This window comes from Ptychodera flava, chromosome 22, assembly GCF_041260155.1.
Source record: "Ptychodera flava strain L36383 chromosome 22, AS_Pfla_20210202, whole genome shotgun sequence".
NCBI classification, from domain to species: Eukaryota; Metazoa; Hemichordata; class Enteropneusta; family Ptychoderidae; genus Ptychodera; species Ptychodera flava.
The window spans coordinates 7,052,323-7,075,520 of record NC_091949.1 but is presented as its reverse complement, the minus strand read 5'-3'; the positions used below and the strand labels follow the sequence as shown (position 1 = coordinate 7,075,520).

Here is a 23,198-nt window from a genome sequence, read left to right as displayed (position 1 = left end):
ACGCCTATATTGGCAAGCGTGGGTGTAGTTTTGCGTTATTGGATTATTAAAGGCAAACATAAGAGATGGAAACGTGTGACAGCTTTCATCGACACGGTTTTCAAAATATGATCATGAAAATTGGTCATACATGTACCACGTATACACTCCTATTTCTTTAGTGTCACGCTGCACTGATGCAACACTGCTCTGACGCTAAGCGCTTGCCGATAACGATCTCGCAAGATGCATAGACCGTTTGCGTGTCAAAAGTGTCAGAAGCGTTAAAAAGGCTATTTCCTAAGATCAATTTCCCATTATAACATATTTCACTTCCTCGGGCAGTTTCTGTTGCAAGGTCACCTTCGTGCGTGTTGTAAAGTTTTAAATACTTGTACACATGCACATGTACTATGCTATGGTTACTATACAAACATAATCTGCGGCTGTCAAGTCACTCGATGGTTGACATTGTGTAGATGATATTTATATGCCAAACTCCTCGTTAATCACACTCAATAAAGTACTTCATATCGTGCCCGTGTAATGATGATTAAATATAGGGATCCAATTCGAGTTTCTTGTCACGCGAAAAGAACAGTACTAAAGTCGTGATGAACCACGGTTAGAAAAACTGTCAAAGCGTCCATGGGGAATTATTTCTCTAATATCAGAACAGTTAAGAAAGATGGTTTTCATTTTAAACTCAGCTAATTGGTAATTTGCATATTAAATGAACAATCAAATTAGGTATACCAAACTGGAGAGACTTGGCCAACTTTGCTAAAACTTGCTAGGTATACTGATCTTGTAATGACAAAACGGAGGAAAATACATTAAAATTATTTTCCTGTAACCTTTTTGTTAATTTGCATATTTAATGACCTTTCTCAAGTAGTTATATTTAACTTAAAGGACTACACGAAAGTTGATTAAAGTGGCCTGTAATCATATAATAGTAGTGAAAGACATTTTGCATTTTCATGTCAGCTTATTGGCAATTTGTGGATTTAATGAGCTTTCACAGCTTGGAATATGAAATTGGACGAACTTGACCAAAGGCAATTAATCTTGGTACACACAATGATGATACAATGATATGTCAACATACAGCTATTTCATTTCGGCTAATTACTTATTTGTATAATTAAGGATATTTTTCCATTGAAGCTACACAAGATGAATATTGCTGATCATGATGTTGATCAAAACAATTTAGATTGAATTTCAAAGTCATAGCCATAATGCCAGATAAAAGTATTAATTTAAGGTAGAGAGCGCCTCGGGGACAGATATTCGGACTCTTAGACTTTTTAAATTCTTTTCCGATCTACCGCTTGTAGGGGTTCATTTTAAAGCTCTTGGTGTAAGAAATGTGTTCACCGTCTTAGCTTTCCGAGAATTAATTTTTTTTATTTCTCCATAGAGTTTAACACGGAGATGGCGACCATTTGAATTTAAAATATCTGTAAATCTTGGATAGTTTGTTTCTCTAGTATCAAAATTTGCACGGTGACCCCCGACTTCCATTCTTGATTTTGAAAGATAATGGTAGAAATATTCCTTGAGGAAAGTTTGAGCAAAAGTTTAAGCCTTTTACTTTCGAGGCGCAAACTACCTTAAAGACAACTGGAACACATGTTCAGTTCACATTTGGTGGGTGTGTTCTGATCTTCAAATTACTTCACGCTTAAAACATTCAATTTATTTGTCACTGTACATGTTCGATTATTTCATTCATTCTGTTTGAATTTGATGCATGCAAATATCACTAGACTAAGAAGTATAGTGATAATGTCCATTTGGTATTCCGGTTTTGTAGCGTAATTCATATATTTATTATCAGAATATCGGCGACGGTTTGGCTGAGGGTTGTTCAGGTCTGACTTCGTTGCTAGGTGATTTGGTACTGTTGTGAGAAGGTCATTAAATTGTCGAAGTGAAGCGAATCGATCCGGAGCTCTGTTGATGGCAGCATCTGCGTTCGCCAGAATAAAAATTCTTTTTTCAGTTCAATAAATGTGAGCAGACTGACAACACAGCAAAGAGGCATATATGTTTTTTAAGAGAGTTCCCATGCATTTGTCGGTGAAAATACATGAGGCACGGGCGAGGCGGTGTACTTTAGTCACCGAAAAGGGAACTGATTTTAATTTGGGCTACACTGACTATAACAATTAGGATAAACGTGTTTCATTGAACTACAGGGGAATTACACTGGGCTGATAGCTCTGCTGGTAGACTTGATTTTCCCCGGGCTGTCTTTTGCAATCATTGCTTTTATAAACGTTTGTGAGCGTTTCGAGATGGCGGATGTGTGAGTACGCAATAATTGATAAGAGAACTATGGCAAATTGAATTTAGAAGACCTAAGTCTCGTTTTGATCACATTTTTGTTCTCTTTCAAGTTACTGAACAATGATTTAGAAAGAATTTACCGATATTTGCTTGTTTTGTCGATATGAGAGAGACTTTTAATCGTCAGGTGAGAAATTATTTATGAAATACACTTTACAAATGTGGAATATCGGGAAGTTCATCTCACACTGATGTTAGGTAAACCCACAGACAAATAGAAAGACAGACTAGCAAGGCGGCATGCCTTCTGTTCCATGGTCGTCTCGGTAGACTATGGCCTTTTCATATTAAAATGAGCTTCACATGTGTTAGACTTTTTGGAGACTGTTCGTGGTTGATAATTGCACGAGATTATGTGAAAAGTACGACGAGATGGCATCGTGCTGCCAGTCGCGTAGCAACCAGAGTTAATTTGTGAGCTGTCATGGCAGAAACACTGGTTCACGCCAATCAAAACATAACACGCCAGCAGTTTCATAAACACGTCCTTCCATGACCAACTTGTAAAAGACTGTATGACTAACCATAAACTATTGAGTAAAACTAGACAGTATCGACAAAAGAATTTTCAAATTTGGTTCAAACACACTCATTATATATTCATGAAAATGTGAGATGAATTTTTAAAATGGTAAAAATCACTTTCCCTAAGCTCAAAACTTTCCCGTTTTCGCCAGCACGTCAATTTCGCTCAGCGCCACACGACAACAATAATATAAACTTTGCCGAACATACTTTAGCTTAAAAATTGGCGAACATCCGGAAACTACCGAAGGGTGCATGGTCGGCACTCTTCGAAAAAGAGAGACGAGAGCTACCTGAGGCGAGGCGTACATGGAGGGCTTACGTAACTGCTTCACACCTTGAACAATACTCGTTGCCAGTCTGTCTCTCTATTCGTCTGTAGTAAACCATTAAGCATCAGGTTGTGTCAAAGCAAGAAGATAATAATAATGCATATGAATGATCTAGCAAGAGAGTTGAAGCAATCTGATTTTTCTATACAAACTGGTGAAGATGCATTTACCGTGATGATCTAGTTCCGTTGGCTGATTTGGAAGAAAACTTACATCGACTACTTGACAGAGTTCACAAATACTGTGTAAGGTTGAGACCCAAATTAAGCCAAGACAAAGCTTCAATTGTTCATTTGAGCAAAAAAATGGTACACAACGTACGAAAATAAATTCAGTTTAATTGCGGTCTTATATGTGTGTTAGTGTTACGACAAATATAAACATTTGCAAATATCTTGTTTAGTGAGCATATGCATCCCAATGTTACAGCGACCCTCTTTACTGAATCAGTGTCAAAAGCTATTTGTAGTGCAACTGCAATGTGTAAAGTGTTCACAAAGCTGTTTGATACACTGATAATCCCGATTCTTGATGATGCATCGGATGTTTGGCACAATTGCAATCGATAGTATTGACAAAGTTTAACAAGGTGCAATACGTCCATTCCGCGGAGTAGGAATTTCCAGTCTCATTGCATCACTTTATGGTGACATGGGATGGGTGTCTATTGAATATAGACGTAAGAAAGAGGTTGTACGATTATTGGCTAGACTAGTCTACAGAGATTACCAAATATTAGACTGGCAAAACAAGTATTTTAAATGATCAAAATATGGAAACAAGGAGCAAAATGTGTCTTCAGAGAAGTTGGACTCGCACATTTGTTTGAGACTGGAAATGAAGATCAAAATGTTAGCATCAATGTTATTCCTGAGCAAACGAAACGGAAATTAGAAGCAAATGAATTTGTAAATTTGAAATTTAACTGCTTAAACACACCAAAACTGGGGAATTTCTGTGCTTTCAAACACCTGTCAGCTACATTGCCGAACCTTATTCACTGTCTAACATTCCACATAAGTTTGGGTCAGTGGTTGCGAGACTGGCGATGGAGCATTACCTTTTAGATCGAAACTGGTCGATACTCTGGCTTTCAGGTTGAAGAAAGGAAATTTACTTTTGCGAGGAAAGCGTTATTGAAGATGAAGTTCATTTTGTCCTTGATTGTAGATTTATTGCAGATTGTATAGTGATATTTGATCACTATTTATGGATGCAGTCACTGTTGTACCGTCAAATGAAAAGCTCGCGAAACATTTTTCCAGTAATCACATAAATACATTCTCTAAACTGTTTATGAAATGTTTATCCTAAGGAGAAATGTAACTTCAGTCCTCTAAACCTTCCTTTACAAAGAAAACATGTGGGGAGAGCGATATATATATATATATATATATATATATATATATATATATATATATATATATATATATATATATATATATATATATATATATTATATATATGTAACCTTTGACGTATTCTTGTCAGATTTTTGTTCTGCTCTTAAAATATAGTTTAATATTCTACTCTCGGATGTAATAGTTGGTATTTGCAGGAGCAAGTTATAGTCACAGGAAAGTAGATGTACAGATGGCAAATACGTCAATGTCGGAAAAGTATTCCACTGCCAACAATAAGAAAACACGATCATAAAATGTAAGTTGATGAGCCAAATGCACGCACAAAGATGGTTTCTAGGGTATACCGAGAATTGTAGTTGATTATTATTAACGGAATAACAATGTCGAGATGTTATAAGTTAGGTTTTAGGCTTCAGAGGATGCACTTCCTTCTAGGAGACTGTCGGTAATTCGCATTCGAGAGCGATGCTATAGCGAACGGTTGACAGGACATATTGTTTGAAACACTTTCAGTAGGTGAGTATGCGCCTGAGATGTAGCGAAGGCCAAGATAGACAAAGTCTCAGAATGTAAGAAAGAAAATAAACGCACAGGGATGAGTAATTTTATTTTCAGTGGTTTTGCGATACGAGTCTATTAACATTGTATGAAAAAGATAGAAAGAGCTACATAAATAATTGTCCCCGTGGGTGAGGGCTTCGGGGATGAAGTAAAGCTGCAGAATTGTACCTTTAGTTTGGATCACTAAACCCGTAATCGATACACACAATAGACTTCATTGGTAAGCATCTTTTTTCCACATGTCACTACTCACATGATGAGTAGAATAACTCGACGACTTGGTTCGTCAATTCTTAATAAATGCCACTTTCAAAACGTCATGTCACGCGGCAAGTGTCCAAACATCATTAGTGTAGGATAAATCCGTGACATTTCGCGGTCAAAACGATGTTTGCATTTCAAAAAGATGTACCTACATCGTAGATTTATTGTTAAAGTGTATATCTAACCTACTTTTTGTTTATCTGAATTTATTTGAATCGCCTAAAACAAAATTTACTTTTTCCAAAAATCCATCCCGTTTTAGAGGTGCCAACTTCGTGAAGATCTCAGGTAGTCCGCTATCATGGAAAGATGCGCCGTTAAGGGCTGAAACAAAACCAATCTGTATGGTTTTAGGGAGCATTCGTTTTTTATGGGGAGGGATGTCGATGGAACTTAAGCAACAAATGAAACGCTAAAAGCAAAAATTCAAAATAACTTTCTAAAATTTGACCCCCCCCCCCTTTATTCATCAATTGTAATATGTGACCCCACCCTACGCGGAAACAAAATTTTTCATCCGATTTGATTCATTAACCCGTTGCTCTCTAAGGCCCTTGGGTGAAAAATAGTGACATATAACTTCTCATTTGACCCTAGGGCCACGGGGGACTCGGGCTTCTTGTTTGTTTGTTTGTTTGTGTATGCGTATTTGTTTATTTGTTACGCATGATTATTTCAATACACAACAAAGAACCAATAAAGAGTTGTAGTTGTGTTCATATTTGTCAATAAAGAACGGCGTTTGTTTGTTTGTTTGTTTGTTTGTTTGTTTGTTTGTTTGTTTGTTTGTTTACAAATATGGTCAATAAATGATACTTTAAAAAGTTTCTAATACAATCCCACATATGAAATAAACCATACCCCGCCTTTGCTATGAGTAAGCATTAATGTGTGTCCACAACTCTCTCTGATTACTTTTTTGTGCGTCGCCCACAAGTTTTGTAGATACGATTGTAGATAAGAAGAATCAACTCATTCGAGTGTTTGGATAGAACACAAAAGGAAAGTTTGAAATTACTTATTGAGTTGATTGTAGAGACTGAAGTTAATTAGAATGGAGTTAATAATTAGTCCAAGCTTCCTGCACACACACAGCAGGCTAAGCAGTGACATATTTACTTTTCTGTACAATTTTTATACTGGTATTCTTAATCATGACATGAAAACCAATATCATGCGTGGTATCCATGGATCGGTGTTTCATTAAGAGTTTTTTCATTAATACTTGCATATGGCAGAATAAAAAACTAGTATTCGATAGACACTTCTGTCGATGTGGCTGCTTCATTTATTTCACTTACTGTGTATCCATGTGTCTTTATTTCACTCACTGGTTATCCATGTGTCTATCAGAACAACTGATCAGTATCTGACTGCATTCAATGAATCATGTTTTGTCTACGTGTGTGTTGAAATATTATCGGCAGCTATCTGTTTAGATATCATCAACATGATAAGTATTTCGGCACCTCTAGTGTGTGTTCAATTCAAGCACTCAAATGAGTCGGTTCGTCATATCTACACCGTTAGGCGCCTTAAATAGAACTCTGTGTTTGCCGTCCACGGGCCGCCAGGTTTTTGGGCGAAATCTGTAAAAAAAGACGAACCGTCTCCTCGAAAATGCGGCGCGTTGTGCCCTTTCTTTGTCCGCAATGAAACATTCACAGTGCCATCACGTATTTGTAGTTGACTGAAATGTAGCAAAAACGCAATGTCGTACGATCTTTTCGACACGTTTCATGACAAGCTGATTTTCTCCCTCAAAGTTTTCATGTTAGTGTAAGGGCGTGAAATTGTTTTGGTCTCCATAAAAGACGGGTCGAAAATAATACTGGTTTGGCTTCGAAGACTCGTCGTCATAGAAAAAAAGTACGGGCGATTTTTATGGTATAATTAATGATACAATAAGTCACTCTCGATTGGCTTGACTTTCGTAGTAATAATTCCGAATTGTTTTAGCGGGCACTTCTCTCACAGAAATCAAGTCTACAAGTTATTAATTTTAATAAAAATATGAAAATCATTATTATTGTTGTTGTTTTTGTTAATTTTAATATAAATATGAAAATCATCATCATCATCATCATCATCATCATCATCATCATCATCATTATGCAGCTAAATTTCAAACCAAGGTTCGCCAACCCTTACGTAAAGTACTCTTCCGTAAAAATACATTCCTCCCATAGAAAAGTGTTCATCAGCGTGTATCAAAGTGGGTACTTTGAGGGTTGCAGTACGGCGCGCCAAACGTTTCAAAAATATTTATCGTCATAGAGTAAAAATGTGTATGAATAATAAAGAAAAAATTTCTTTCGTCCATATCATTTTATTTTATTAATGTACTTTTTCACAAAAATAACATTCATTTGAAAATATGTCAATAAATATTTGAATGTGTCTGTACAGATAAAGATGACGTGCAACCGTTGTTCTCGATTGAAATAAAAATTCGATGGAATTACGGAAGAAAATAAACGAGAAAAGTATTATTGCAAAAACGGGGAGAATGTTATGTAATACTTAATTGTAAAATACCCTTTAAACCGTAATGAGAAGATAAACTGTTTGCAAAAATTTGAAAATACCACAATCCCATACTTATTGACGTACATACACGTGTATTTGATATAAAGGTGCAATGAATGCTGATTATAAAGGAAAAAAGTAAAAAAAAAAATCAAGCACACACAAAAAAAATATTGAAAAGCTTAAAAACAAGACCAAAAATAGTACTTTCACTACTACAAAAAAACAAAGCGAACCACCATCAGGTCTGACTAAAAAAAGAAAGAAAATCACAACTGAAAAGTCGACCGAGATCGCGCTGGCGTTGAGGCTGAAAAGAAACCAAAACGAGGTCAGCTTGAAAAAAACCAAAACGAGGTTACCAAAAAAAAACAAAAAAAAAAACGAAAACGAGGTTACCAAAAAAAAAAAAGAAAAACAAAAAAAAAAACAGTAGAAAAAAAAGAGGCCCGTTCGAGAAAAGAATTTAGAGTGGGACACCCTGCAGAAAAAGCTAAACATGTAAATTGAATAATTCCTAATCTGATTGTTAGACTTTAGTGCCTGAGGGTTTTGGATCATCACACTCGGATGTTGGACAAGATATTTTGGGTATTTCAGCGATGACTCTCAGCTTCTAGTCTTCAATATCATCTCATGGACGTCCAAGTTACCGACACGTCCCATTCTATATTAAACAGTTACAAGTGGACAAAACATTCGTGGTGGTTCGTCGGCTGCCAGCGGTCCCCTCGCTCATGGCGTGCGTCAATGTACCCCCTTGAGATGGTAAGCCAGCGGCCGGCGTTCCCGTCGCTAGTACAGTACACGCCGCGCCGGCGACCAGCGATCCCCTCGCTGTACAGTGTAGGGCCGCCTCTCCCAAACCAAAGACAGTCTGTGCCAAAGCCATGGAGTCCTACCCCAATAAAACGATGGCTAGCCGCTTGCCCACGGTTACGTGTGTGATTCGATACATAGCGGCCGCCGTGTGGGTATGCATAGTTGCATAGTAAAATTGCACGCGGCGGCCGCTATGTATCGAACCACGTGTAACCGTGGGTTTAGCCTCTAAACGGAGTGTGGCAAAGGAAAAAATACTCAGGCTAAAACACTCCGTTTAGATTCGAGGCAACGTTTTCAGTAGTACATGTAGAACGCGATCGCGCCCGACTTGACAAACACTGATCAAGCAGCCGCTATTTCTCTGTATAACTGATTAATGTAGCTGTGGGTGGCAGGGCTGTGAGTTACCGGCGTTACACGGCCAGACCGTATAACTCTGGTAACTCACCGCCCTGGCACCCAGAGCTATGTATAAGCTACTGCACAAATATCGTAGCTCCATATATTGGACTGTTTGGAAATAAAGCTTTCTGCAGTGGGGATCGACATGTCGTGTATGTGCCGGTCTAGCCCTGCGAGTATAATGAGAGTGTCTGGCGTTGCGAAGGCCGGACACTCTCGCCATACTCGTTAGGCTTGTGCCGGTCCTGAGGGATCGCGTTTGCATCATAGTGCGTGTTTATAGTTGCGTCGCTCGTCTTGTCGAACACGGAAAACGATGGACGTTCTCTCAACACGCCGGCCGCTATGTATCGAACCACACGTAACCGTGTAGAATTCATATAACGGCGATGACAGAGCGGCTCGGTGCAAGGCCTGCATGTGAGCCCCCTGCCGTACCGCACCTAAGGCATCCATATGTTCGCAGTGTTGCTATGAAGGTACAAGGGTTGTACGTCTCGCTCGTGATCTGAACTGTGGACTGTCTCAAATTGGCTCAGTTAACTTGACTCTCTGGAACTATTCACTGTTAACCTGGACGTTCTTTAGGTGATATTGCACTTCACTTCATCAAGTACGGTTTCAAGTAGCTCTGCTTGGCTGGGCCTAGCCAAACAGAGCTAGGATTCAAGATGTCAAAGTTATCACTGAAATGCTCAATTAATATTTCGTCAAACATTTGAGTATGTGGTGATCGAATTCCCGGCTGTTTGGGAGTCATCGATCGAAGGAAACGTGAACCATGAGTTTTTTGAATAAATTAATTGTAATTTCGCGCGTTTGGGTTTTTTTTGTGTGGCGAATGCTCGGGGTTTTTTTTTTTTGGTTTTTTTTTTTCTTTTTTTTTCCGTTTGTTCTTTTTTTTTTTGCTGTGGCGAGTACTCATTTGTTTTTTCTTTCCACAGGCCCACGCTTTTTTTTTTGTATTCGCTGTGTCCATGGCATTTTTTATTTTTTTATTTTTATTTTATTTTATTTATTTATTTATTTATTTTTTAGTCGATGATGTCCACTTTTGTCTAGAGCCATCACTGCCGAATTTTTTCTGTGATTTTCTCTCTTTACTGTTAAAAGCGGCTGGTGGTTCATATTATATTTTTGATTATCTTCAATACGTTTTTTATGAGACGTACTGCTTTTTAATTTTCTTAGGTACATAAATAATTTTTTTATGTATGCATGGCTTTTTTGTCTGATTCTTTTATAATGATTTTCTGTATGTGGTTCACATTTTAATTTTTTGTAATTTTTTTCCGAGTGGTACTAGTGGTTTTTTAGTGATTTTCCCGTGATTTTTGTGTACGTACCACTGTAAACATCTTATTCTTTTTTCGTAAAATCAGCACTAATTGCACCTTTTACGCGAACTATTATACGTGTATTTATGTCGATAGGTATGGATGTATGACTTTTTCAAATCGTTGAAAATTGTTTATTTCCTAATTACGCTTTAAAGAATATTCTCAAGTTAAAATGAAGTATAAAATGACATTTCTGTCTTTTGGTTTTTAATTATACTTTTCTTACTTATTTCCTTCCGTAATGACACCTAATTTTTATTTCAATCGAGAAAGACAGTTTATTTTTGCACTGAATCGATAAATATTTTTGAAACATTTGGCGCGCCGTAGTTGCAGGCTATAATGTTTATAAATTATGGTCAATATTGCATAATGAAACGATTGTTTAACAATAAGAAATCCCTTTCTGAATGTGAGTTTTTAAAATATCGCATAGGCCTGTATTGAAATCAAAACGAGAATCGAGATGCTGCCATGGCATCACAGATAGCCATGTAGAATGTCCGTTAGGGCATTTTATCATCTGCGGTAGCTGCGTTTTGTTGTCCACGATTCACTGACTTTACACGTGTGGCGTATCGGCTACATTATTAGGCTATTATGAGAAATCGTATTGTAACTTGAGGCGACTGATGAAGAGTCTGGCAAATTTCGAGATATAGCGTTAAAGGATCGTATCGTTGTACGTAGTCTCTCAACTCCGGGTTACAGACTGCAGTGACAAACAGATTACAGCTGTGTCTTGCCGTGCCTCAGTTGGCTGCGGTATTGCTGTCTTGCTGAATATCTCCCTTAATAGCTAGTTGGCTAATAGCTAGGTTAGCCATCAGCATGGCTTTCTTTTAGCTCTTCTTGGCTATTCAAGCTATTCTGACTTTCTACAGGACGTATTAGCCGTTTTAGATAGCTATTAGCTGGCTACCAGCTAACCAGTGACGACTTCTGAGAAGAGCTTGCTATTCAGCTATTCAAGCTATTAGCCGTTTTTAGCTGTTATTAGCCGATTTAGTTAGCTATTAGCTGGCTACCAGCTAACCAGTGGTGACTTCTGAGAAGGGCTGGCTATTGAGCTATTCAAGCTATTAGCCATTTTGAACGTTTTGCCTTTTTTGGTAGCTAGTAGCTGGCTACCAGCTAACCAGAGGTTATTTCTGAGAAGGACTGTTGTAAATGAAATGATCAGGAGAAATTTGCGATTGGTAGAAACAAACTATTTTTACATCCGTGGCGCGGTAGAACAAAGAAAATAATATAAAGTCACAGGGCTGGTTGATCAGTCCTGTAGTTAGTCTCTGTTTAAAAGGTTTCATTGGATTACATGTGAGGATATTCACGCAGAGGTTTGATTGTGAATACTTGTGACGGGTTTTGCATTGTCTTTTGTTCAGAGATGTAAATATGCAAATATGCATGTCTTTCGGTGGCTGAACAAAAAAAAAACAGTTCGTAAAAGACTTACCACAACTGACACTGATACTTACCACAGTCCCTCCAGTCTCTCCATGTAGGGACTGTGTACTTAATACATAGGAAGTTAAACAAGCGTTTTGGCGAGAAAGTGGGTAGAACGGAGAAAGTTATAGCAAATGTCAGATGGCTTTAGAAATATCTAATTGCTTTGTGTATTACACTGTACATGTCGGGCCAGGCCTTACATAGGAAATGGCGATCATGGTAAGTATTTTTATTGTCTTTTAAGTTATTACCGAAGGGTAGCATCACGGCCCCTCCAGAGTGACGGTGGTAGAATTGAATCAAAAGATAAAAGTGTACATGGGAATTGGCAATGTTTATTGCCCAGTCTATTAACAGCTACTAATCCCGGAGAACACCAATGATTGTACAAAGGTACAAATTAGACGAAGAAGCGCGACCAGTAAATTCATGTGTAAAACGGAGAAGCAGTTGCGAGATCACACAGATCGGCCGTAGAAGTCTTTATTAGTGTAATTAAGAAAGCTTATGATAAACAAGTGTGTCAGAATCCCAAAAAGTAGGCTTTAGGCCTGAAATGAAGACATGTCCGACGATATTAAATTACAATGGAATCCCGCTATTAATATGCAGCTTTATTAAAGTGAGCGCGAAAAACATTGTTTCGGAAACCATATACGAGAAAACGGAGTTATGGATGTCCACGTACGTTTGACAGCCAAACGAAGAAGAGAAAATTTATTGCAACCCGTAGCCCGTAACCCGCAAAAAAGGCATCCAACAGACAATGTCCTTTACAGAGGTTTTTCTTGAAGCCTTGAATATTTTCCACTCTAACGGGGAAAAGTAAAATAACACTGCCATTTAGCGCATAAATAGTATTAGCACATGCACAGGCCAAGTTTGTCGTCTCTGAACAGAAAATACCGGGATTTATTCTCTGGTCGTTTACGTCACGACAACCGGCGTCTTATGTCATCAATTTTGGATGCGTCGAAACTTTTCTGCGTCGATCTTCGATGTGCTCGTCAATGTAAACAACACGGCGGTCTGTATTTCTCCCGCGATCAAAATTTGTCTGATGTGAAAATTCGTAAAATGTCTTCATCTTGCCATGTCTTCATCAGCCATGATATTTCGAGTCTGACAAATTACATCCACTCAGAAAATTTTGAGTCCTTCCGTTTTAGTTTTGTTACCAACATGGGGATTCGTATTCGTCTAGACCCTACCTCCGCCCGAACATTTGACGCACAGAGTACATATACTGTCGCGCACACTGTCACACAGTGTTCGCGCAGTTGAGACTCAGCCGATTTTTGTTCTCGAAAAATAACGTAACTCTGTCCAAGTTGAATTTCTAGGCCTATGCTACCTGAAATCGCGAATTATCTCGCGGAAGGAATGTGTTGTATGAGGTTATCTGGCCTTACCTCCATACACAAACGTATTCCTCGCTGAACGCGACCGACGACTAAATGATTGGTAACTCACCCACGGCGAATTGATATTATTCCAAAAGTATTTCAGAAGTTTAAACGCAAAATTATCGTAGAAAGCTCCTTTTACTTTACAAAAAATAATGAATTCCTAGCTTGTGCATGTGATAAGTATATTATTCCCTGGTCTTTTTCTTCATTCCGAATTCGGCTTGGAAAAAACAAGTGACGTGATGACCGTGTCACCGCTCGTCTAAGCAACAGCATTCCCGGCTTTGACTTATTACAGTGATTCATATCCTGTATCATTTCATACAATATTTAGACAATTTTGGGACTAATCCTGACGGGTGTAGCATGCTAGCAGGATACTCTTACCCATTCCGGACACCTTGTACCACCACTAACTATCAGTGGTTCAGGATGGTTCTACTTAAATTTGTAAATGACAAATGTCCCATGGACCTGGTAATCTATCAACTTGAATGGAAATGATAATTGGACCAGTTTAATGTCATATTCTACTTGTGGTGACATGATCATTACGTCACTCGTATTTTCCTTCGCCGAACAAAGAAAAATATTGGGGAATAATATCTAATTATAATTTATTGTCAAAAAACAATGTCTTCTAGGTGAGATATACCCTAAAAAGGTATATCTTCCAAGTACTTCACAACGGCACACTTTTGCAGCACGAATTTTTCATTGTATACAATGGGTTCATTCGATAGTTTAACTCATTCTGTTTGAATTTGATGAATATGTGTATCACTGGATTAAGAAATGTAGTGATGATGTGCATGCGGTATTTCTGCCTTTAACAGAGTTATCCATTGTCAGAATGTTGTAGTAATATCGGCGAGGGTTTGGCCGAGTGTTAAGGACTGGCTTTGTTGCCAGGTGATTCAATGCCGTTATGATAAGATGTGATAATAATAACACATTACAGTGGTTTGCGTTAAACCGCTGGCATCGGACGAACCAGACATATTGTCTTAATATAGATGCTGTCAACACTGTCAGGCGTAACTTCTAGCTAGGCAATTCAATTACGCAGAAATCAACTCTGCAAAAGTCGAAACATTGTCTAACAGGAGATCAGACGTAGTCAAAACAACAAAACACACACACGAATAGCCTGCTAACTGTCCAGGACTGATCACTTGGTCTTACCTACTGCTAGACAATGTTTCAACTTTTCCAGAGTTAATTCCTTTATGATCGACTCATATCACCACCTATAGCATCAGTCACGAAGGTGGACAGTTGTGTTTACTTTTGAAGATACCATTGTAGATTAGAAGAACCGACTCATTTGAGTATTTGGATAGAACACAAAAGGGAGGTGTGAAATTACTTTTTGAGTTGATGTAGAGACTGAACTTAATTAGGATGGAGTTAATTAGTCCCAGTTTCCTGCAAACATACAACAGTCTAAGCAGAGAGATGTTGTTTGCTTTTCTGACAATTTTGATAGTGTTATTTTTAATCATGGCATGAAAGTCAATATATTGTGTGGTATCCACGGCAAGGTGTTTCATTAATAGTCTTTTCATTAATACTTGCATATGGCAAAAGAAAAACTAGTATTCGATAGAGACTTCTGTCTGACACAACCGTCGTTTTTGCTGCTTCATTCATTCCACTCACAGTTTATCCATGTGTCTAACGAGAAAAACTGATCAGCATCCGGCTGCATTTATTGTATCATGTTTTGCCTACCCGTTTGTTGACCGGCAACAATCTGTTTAGATATCATCAACAAGATAAATATTTCAGCAGTTCTAATCTTATTATTAACTTAATAAAATATGGACATTATTTATATCATCATCATCATGCAGCAAAATTTCAAAGTAAGGTTCGCCAACTCTTACGTAAAGTACTCTTCCCTATATGCACACTCTTCCCTGTATACGCACTCCTTCCAATATATAGGGAAGAATGTGTATCAGTGTGTATCAAAGTGGGTATTTTGCGGGTTACAGGTTGTGGGTTGTAGGCTGCAGGCTACAGTTTTTATAAATTATGGACAATGTCGCGCAAAAAAAACGATTGTTTAACAATGAGAAATCCCTATCTGAATGTGTGCTTTTAGAAATATTGCATAAGCCTGTTAAATCAAAACAAGAACTGAGATGCTACCATGACATCACATATAGCAATGTGGAATGTCCGTTACGAGGAGAAAATTAGCAAATCTTATAGGCTAATTCCACATCCTGGACTTGCAAACACTTCATTTGAACATATAAATCAAGGATGAAAAAGAAGTATAGCAACATAGATGAACACCACCAGCGGCGACCTCTTAAATCTTTCGTTTTTATTATAATATATAGTAGCTGCGACCATGATTTTACACTAGTAGCGTACAGAACTATTATATGGAATTGTTTTGTAACTTGAAGCGACTGCTAAGGAAAATCTGGCAAATTTTCGAAACATAGCGTTAAAGGATCGTAGTCTCTCAACTCCGAAGTAAAGACTGCGGTGACATGCAGATTACAGCTGTGTCTCGCCGTGACTGATTGGTCCATACACAAGACAGCAAACATAAATTAAACACAAACTACAAAGATATGAATGATGGTGGAGTTGCTTTCCCTTTATTCGAGAAACTGGCATACAGCGCTTGGCCTTGCTGTTATTCCACAGCTAAAGTCTCGTCTCCTTTGTCCAGTATGACCTTGTATTCTGTAATATTTTTGTCGCAAAAATTGTCTAAATCCCGAACTGTAGGCTTAGGCTTATACTGAAAGGAAGACGGCCGATGATAATAAATTACAGTGCTATTGCCCCGCTATTATTATACAGCTTTCTTAAAATAAGTGCGAAAAACATTGTCTCGGAAATGATAAGCAAGAAAACTGAGTTTCATGGATGTTTGACAGCCAAACGGCGATATCTTGACCAACAGAAAATTTATTGCGAACCGTAGGCCACAACCCGCAGCCTGAAAAATACCTCATACAGTGATATAATTATACATGGCAGTGTTGGCAACAACTCAAGTTAGACAATATGTCTGGTTTGTCTAATGCCAACAGGTCAACGCAAACCACTGTAAATTGTCACAACTCGATACAAGAGCTCCATTAATGGCAGCATCTGCATTCGGTAGGTAGATAGGTAGTTGCTATTATTTATGGCCTTGGGGGGATTCGGAGGAATCTGAGGGGATCGTTCAAAAAATTGAAAGCTACAACGGGGTTGCTCAAAATGTGGAAACGACGGTTAATCAATTTTTGGTGCAAAATAAATTTAAACACCTCTCAGATTGCACCATTGTACACAAGTGCCCTGGTCGAGTTGAATTGGGAAAGAATATGACCAGGATTGGCCGGCAGAAAAAGCAAGAGAAAGCAAAGAGGGCTGGTGTGGCTCCTCTGGACAGCGGTTCTAGGCATGGAGGCCACAGGCGCTCAGACTTTGTACAATGATTGCTACGTTCTTCTTGGGTGGCTGAGGTCGCTTTGACAGCCCTAGGTTTGTACTACTCAAAACGTAAGCAAGCTTGTCCTGCTGCCCGCCTGCTGACAGTGGTCCTCAGGTAATAGGCCACAGCGGTCCTCATCCTGTTGCTCCTACTACGCTACATTCTCTTTGCAAAATGGGATAATTTATGGATGCTGCCTTCCAATTTTTATATTTACATATCTATGGCGCAGTGGATACCAAGATCCTTGTTACTACTTTTAATAAAGGGGCTTTGCTGGTAGGATTGACAATTATTTTCTCGATAGGCAACCTTGGTAAACCCACCTTGAACAGAGTCCCCAAGCTTAGGGCATCTGTAGCAGCAGCCCTTGCAACCAAAGACGTGCTTGAACAGAAAAAAAAACATTCCATAAGCCCCTGCTCTTTGAGCGCAAAGCATGGCAGCAGCGATGGGATGACAGTTGACAGGGCGATTCTCAATGCGACTGTCTTCACTGGTGGCAACAGAAACAGTCAGGCCAGGGGCAAACCTTTGAAGCAGAGAGAGAAAGGCACAACAGGGCATTGGAGAAATTCAATCAAGACAGAGAGGCGTACATAGAGCAGACGCAGTAGATCTAAAACTGGAAAAGACAGAGCCAAGCACTTGAGGCCGAGAGAGGTTGTCTTTGACGGATGAGGACTTGCAGCCCTGTTTGTAAGAGATGGGGTTGCAGCCCCTCTTATGACTGACGAGCCCAAGTTTAAAGAGTACTACACACCGAGCACTGGACAGAAAAAATGGGAATTGATCTATGTCACAACAGGCCTTGTCAGTAGCCCTGTGATGTTTCTCCTTTGATTGGTGCAATTGACTTGCTGCTTGACATGCGGTATTTCTCTATGTCTCTCAAGTGAGAGACCTTTGCAGTCAGTTGCGTGTGAGACAGTGGCTGGCTTGTTGTCTTTTAAGACATTCGCCTCAAGTGGCTGTATTTGGAAAGGTTATCTTCAGGCCACTTGCTGTTGGACTTGCCATATTTCTCTATGACTTTCAAGAGTAAGGCACTTACAGATGGTTGTGTGAGATGTCTGGCCCTCTTTTTTTGGTAGCCACCAGTGCTTGGCAGCAAGTTTACCTCCCTGAATATCTCGCAATTAAGTCTCAGAATGGCTGACAGTAAACGGACAGCAACATCTACTACAGTCCCCACGCAGCTACTGGAAAGGTTTTACGGCTATTAAGAAACTGGCTTCAGCCGCTAAGGTCCCTGAAGATGTGGCCTGGGCATGGTTACTTTGGCAAGCCATCCATCAGATCTATTTGCCAGCTCCAGGGCACACTCCGCAGCCAATATTCATGCGTGTTAAATGACGTCCACCAAGCCCACCTCCTGTTTCTACCACACAATAAGTTGGGCAAGCGTATCGACAATTATGCTCTCACCATTATGGACGTCGCTTCTCGCTTCAAGGCCGCTCAACCCCTGACCACCAAAGAGGTGGAAGAGGTCGCCTTGGCCCTCAGTCGTATTTATAAACGCAGCTCACCATTAAAGTGGCCAAAACTGCCTCAGGTTGACCCTGGGCGTAAGTTCATGGGTGCATTGACTCAGCTGCTCACAAAGCAGGATGTCTCAGTCTGACGTTAGCGTGTGAATTTCCATCAGGACCAAGGGATCGCACAGCAGTTCAATCATACCTTAGCTGAGCAGGTCTTTGGGCACCAGTATGCTCAAGAGATGTGGCTTCCTTCTGTAGTGCAGTTATCCTCATGGGTAGCCTGGCTTCCCACTGTCGTTTTGGCCTTGGTTGACCGGCGAAAAGCCTTCTGAGGCCGTAAGGCTAGAACGATAAGATAAAAACCCTCTGTTTCCACATACCATTGCATCAGCCTTTGTGAGTAAAAGCTCCCTTCCTCAGTTGGCGTCCGTTACCTGTACATCCCTGGTGTGCTGGAGGGCAGAGGTCACCAGGCAATGGATCTTGAACACTCACTGACTTGGGCACTTGGTGACCAAGCCTGATGAGTCTATGCTGCACTATTTGCAAGGTTGGGTCGCCAAGGGGGTTTGTCCGTGTGGACACCCAACTGCCACCTGATGGGGTCCTCAGGCATTAAGAGCTGCTGCCCCTCTGCTCCTGTTACACTCAAGGTAGGTCAACCGTATGTTGTCACTGTTGTGCCCCCTGGTTGTGTCTAGCCAGTTGACACTGAACTGCTGGGTATCCTTGGGCAAGTAGCCAAGAGGAGCTCAATACTGCAGGCAGCACAACGGTTATTTTGGGCCACCTTGTGATGCAGAATGTGATCGACCTTCAGGTGAAATTTCGCCCCTTTGCTTGGTCCTGATGCAGAAGCCATGAGCTTCTTTTTGTGATAGCCTTGCAGAGCTGCTGCTTGGTTAGGGGTCTGACCTGGGAACCTTGCTCTGGGGGACATACTACCCATTCGAGGTGGTACACGTGCTCCACATAGGACATGGCCAGATAGGCAAGGTTCAACCACTCGAGATAGTCGTCGACAAACCAGACCTTTTGGGGTCGTGAATGGTAAGGCCCCTGCTGGAGAGGACCGTAGGGGCGTAACTGATCAGGAGCCAGTCACTAGTTCGGATGGCCACTTCAACTGCCCCTATGCTGACATTCATGATGCCGTTAAGAACAAGCTCTTCTCTGTGGTTAGTGCCTGGGATGATGACTTTAATGTTTTGCTGCCTACTTTTCTTGGGGTGGTACAGGAGGGGCACAGGGGTGTCTTGAAAGCAGTCCTTGTGGTGCAGGAATAGCAGCCCCTGTTCTTGGTCACGAACTTTCAGTCTTGAGGTCAAGATAAAGTCACCAGGCTTCCTGGCCTCAACAAACCGATCCTAACCTGACAGCAGGGGGGGATTGCCTTTCACATCTCTCAGCACTGGACTTTGTCAGGCTTGAGGCGGATACTCCCTTTAAGGGCCTTGACGACCAAGTCCTTGGCTTGATGGTAGACCTCAACCTCCTTGTAGTAGTCAGCCTTTCAATGCAGCCACTCGTGTTGCATCTCACCAGAAATAGACATTGGCTAACTCTGGTCGCCATAGCTGACGACTTGGACACTCCTGTGGTTGTGCCAGTCCAGGAAGGTCTACAGAATAGGCAAGGGCTTAGTGCAGACCTCTTCTCAGATGATCAATGGGGATGTAATTCTGGCAATCCTTTTCAGGGTCCACTCGGTCCGACCACTCCAGCGGAAGATGGTATGATAGGTCTGGGCCTTGACCCCTCTGGCCAGCATCTCTTCGGCCAGACAAGGGGTCAGTGTGAACACAAGGGGGTCTCTCTGGCGGAACAGCTCAATTGCTCTTATGTTTTTTTCTACTGCCCTTCCTCTGTTCAGGTAGCTCAATTGGCATCAGGTCTGTGGGTCATCATGGCATGGTGAAGTGTTTCGAGGGAGGTTCTTTTGTTGCCTTTTGTGTTTTGGGACAAATAAGCAGTTGAATCTTTGCATGCAGTAGAACTCACACAATCCCTCTGGTTTACTGCAGACACATGTGGGGGCTTGTAGTATGCCTTGACCTCTTTGAGCTTGTAGAACGCAGTTTTCCGAACGTAGATAGTATCGATGGCCACCAAAAAAGCCTTGTTTGGTTCAAACCTCGGAAGCATGGGGAGGAGGTTGATGTGGGCGTAGTCCAGCATAGGCAAGCATTGGGTACTTTAGCTGTGAGCCATCCTAGTACGCGAGGATGTGGCCCGGGGTCATCTTGCAAGTGCTCCAACCAGGGTGCCACATTGGCAGGTGTCTCTGACCAGGAAATTGAGCTCTCCTTCTTCAGTCACCAGTCTCCAGCTATTAGGTCAGTATTTTTCCACTGACCATGTTGCCCAGCATAAATTTGCCAATGATGCTCTTGCATCCCGGTTGCAGTCTTCTGAGAGCCTGGTATCGGTTGTTTCTCAAAGGCGACGATGGCTTCACAGACTTTGAGAGAAATTAGAAGGCCAGACTCTGTAAGGAAGACAAGAAGCTGTGTTGGGGTCAAGCCATTTTTGGCAAAGGGCTTTCCACACCACACACGAATGACAGGGTTGGCGTCTTTAGTAACTCCACTTCTAGTACCTCCACAAAACCAGTGCCAATGTCTTTGGGAAGAGGACTGTTGATGGCTACACAGGTCATGCGGTGGGTTGGGTGTCTGAAATGCTTGAAATAGGGCTTGGCTTCGACCAAGCCCTGAAAGGAAGCAGGTTAGCAGATCTTTATGTCGATGCTAGCAACATCCCTCTTGTTGTAGTCCATAGAATTCCAGAGCTCACCGTGGCCATGCTCCAAAGTCTGGAAGAAAGCTGGATTGGGTAGGCTTCCAGCTGTTCTTTTCCTTTGCCACAATACTGGCCGCATGATTCTTGCCAAAAGCTTTCTTTGCAATTGTTGGGTCACCATCGCCTTCATCAACCTCCTTGAGCCTAAGTTTGGGCTTCCTGTGTCCTGTAGACGTGGCTGTTTTTGAGTACGAACTGGTCGAATGTAAGTCGTCTATCTCAACCACTTCCCAAGAGCCAGTCCGCTAAAGGCTTACCGTGGGTAGCTTCTCGGATGGCCTACCAGGCATCGCCCTCTTAGATGTCTGATTTGAGGAAAGTGCAGTTGTTTTGACCAGGCGTGGCCATTGTGGTAGATGAGCCTCATGGGGCGATAGTTTACACTATCATACTGCCTACTGTTGTAAATGTCCTCACCAACAATATCCTGCAGAATGATTGCCCTTTTGAGGATATTTTCCAGTCTGGCCACATCACCGACAGTGGCGCCAGTCACATGAACTCTCTCCTCCCACTCCCATATTTTCTAGCACCATGGGGGTATGAGCCCCTTGTCCCGCAGAGCACCTTCAAAGTGCTCCCTGACTCGCTGGCCCACACAGTTGAAGTCACCCTTTCTTAGTCAGGCCAGGTTGGCAGGGTCTGAGTCTCTTAGGGGGTAGAGCCCATATATGACCAAGGTGACTGGGTAGGCTTGCTGATAGTACACTTTATCGATCCCAGTCAGTAAACCAGGCTTTGTGCCCTGAGTGATGACAATGACAGCCTGCGACTTCTTTCTCTCAGCATGGACCGGGTCAAATTTGTCTTCGACAGACCAGTTGCCTTGGTTTACCTCGCCCAGAAATTTGATTTTCAGAATAAACTCACTCTCTGGAATGGTGGCAAGTAACTGTGCTGCCTTTTGATCTTTCATTGTCTGTTCAGTTCCACTATGGCATATGACATACCTTTCATTTTATAGTCAATGCGGTCCTGGTCCTCTTTGACCACCGACCAGGTAGCAAAGACCATGATAGTACCATCGACCTCAAACTGAGCTTTTGCATCGTCAAAGACACCACTGAGTGAGGAGGTCAGGCTATCTAGGTCAGTCCTCAACCCTCTTTAGACTGGGATCCTCACTGGGTTTCGGATCTGCTCTGACATAACCAGCCAGGGAAGCATCTTTCAATGTCTTGTGGGATAGGTTCATCGAGTAAGTGCCAAAGTTTATACAATCTGAAAATCTCCTCGAGCTCATTCCTAAGGTCATTTGCAACTGACATGATGTTGGGTACCACTAGATGGGTACCTATAGTAAATATATCACTACTGGTGGAACAGCTTGAAATGAAAGTGTGGGTAGTGAATATATCAATAGAATATCACTTATTGAAAAATAAATTAAAGGAGCACGCGAATGAAAGTAGGTCCCTATATATATATATATATATATATATATATATATATATATATATATATATATATATATATATATATATATATATATATATATACCATCAAAATCATATTGTTGGATACCGGGTATTGCGTGAGCTTTTATATCTATCTTTTGTTGTGACTTTGAATTTCATTTTGTTGGTTTCACCTTTTACAACTGTCATGAGATAACCGATGATAATCTAGCAGATATGATAGATGATCGTCTAGCAGAGTACAACAGGATTTATGACAACATTTGTTGTCTTTTCGTAAATTTTAAAAATATATGTATCGATATTTAACTTTTTTAAATGGGGGTCAGTCAAAATTTCTGTGTTAGAGAGAGGAGTTACTCAAATTCATCATGGTTGGCAGGGGGATCGAAACTTCGAAGTTTTCGATGAAATTCACCCGACCCTCAAGGCTATAAATAATGACAGATCCCTTGTTTATCCTTTGTGGATGTTATTTTGAGCCATTTTCAAGTACCAACAATGTAAAACTTAATGTCGGAAACGAAAGATGGGGACACCATTTAGACTTTTGGCGCAAATCATGTTAAATAACATCATTAAATTTAATTTATTATTAGTCTTCGCCAAACAAATTCCGAAGCGGGAACTTATGGATTTGGTTGTGTCCGCCCATACGTCCGTCCATGGATATGTGCGTGCGTCCATCAGTCCGCAGTTA

At 40.7% G+C, this 23,198-nt stretch overlaps 1 protein-coding gene across 1 annotated transcript in view; it reads right to left on the bottom strand.

Moving 5' to 3' along the window:
• LOC139123408 (RYamide receptor-like) overlaps window positions 1–23,198 on the bottom strand; it is a 60,313-nt gene that overhangs the window by 16,050 nt on the left and 21,065 nt on the right. The window lies entirely within an intron of this gene.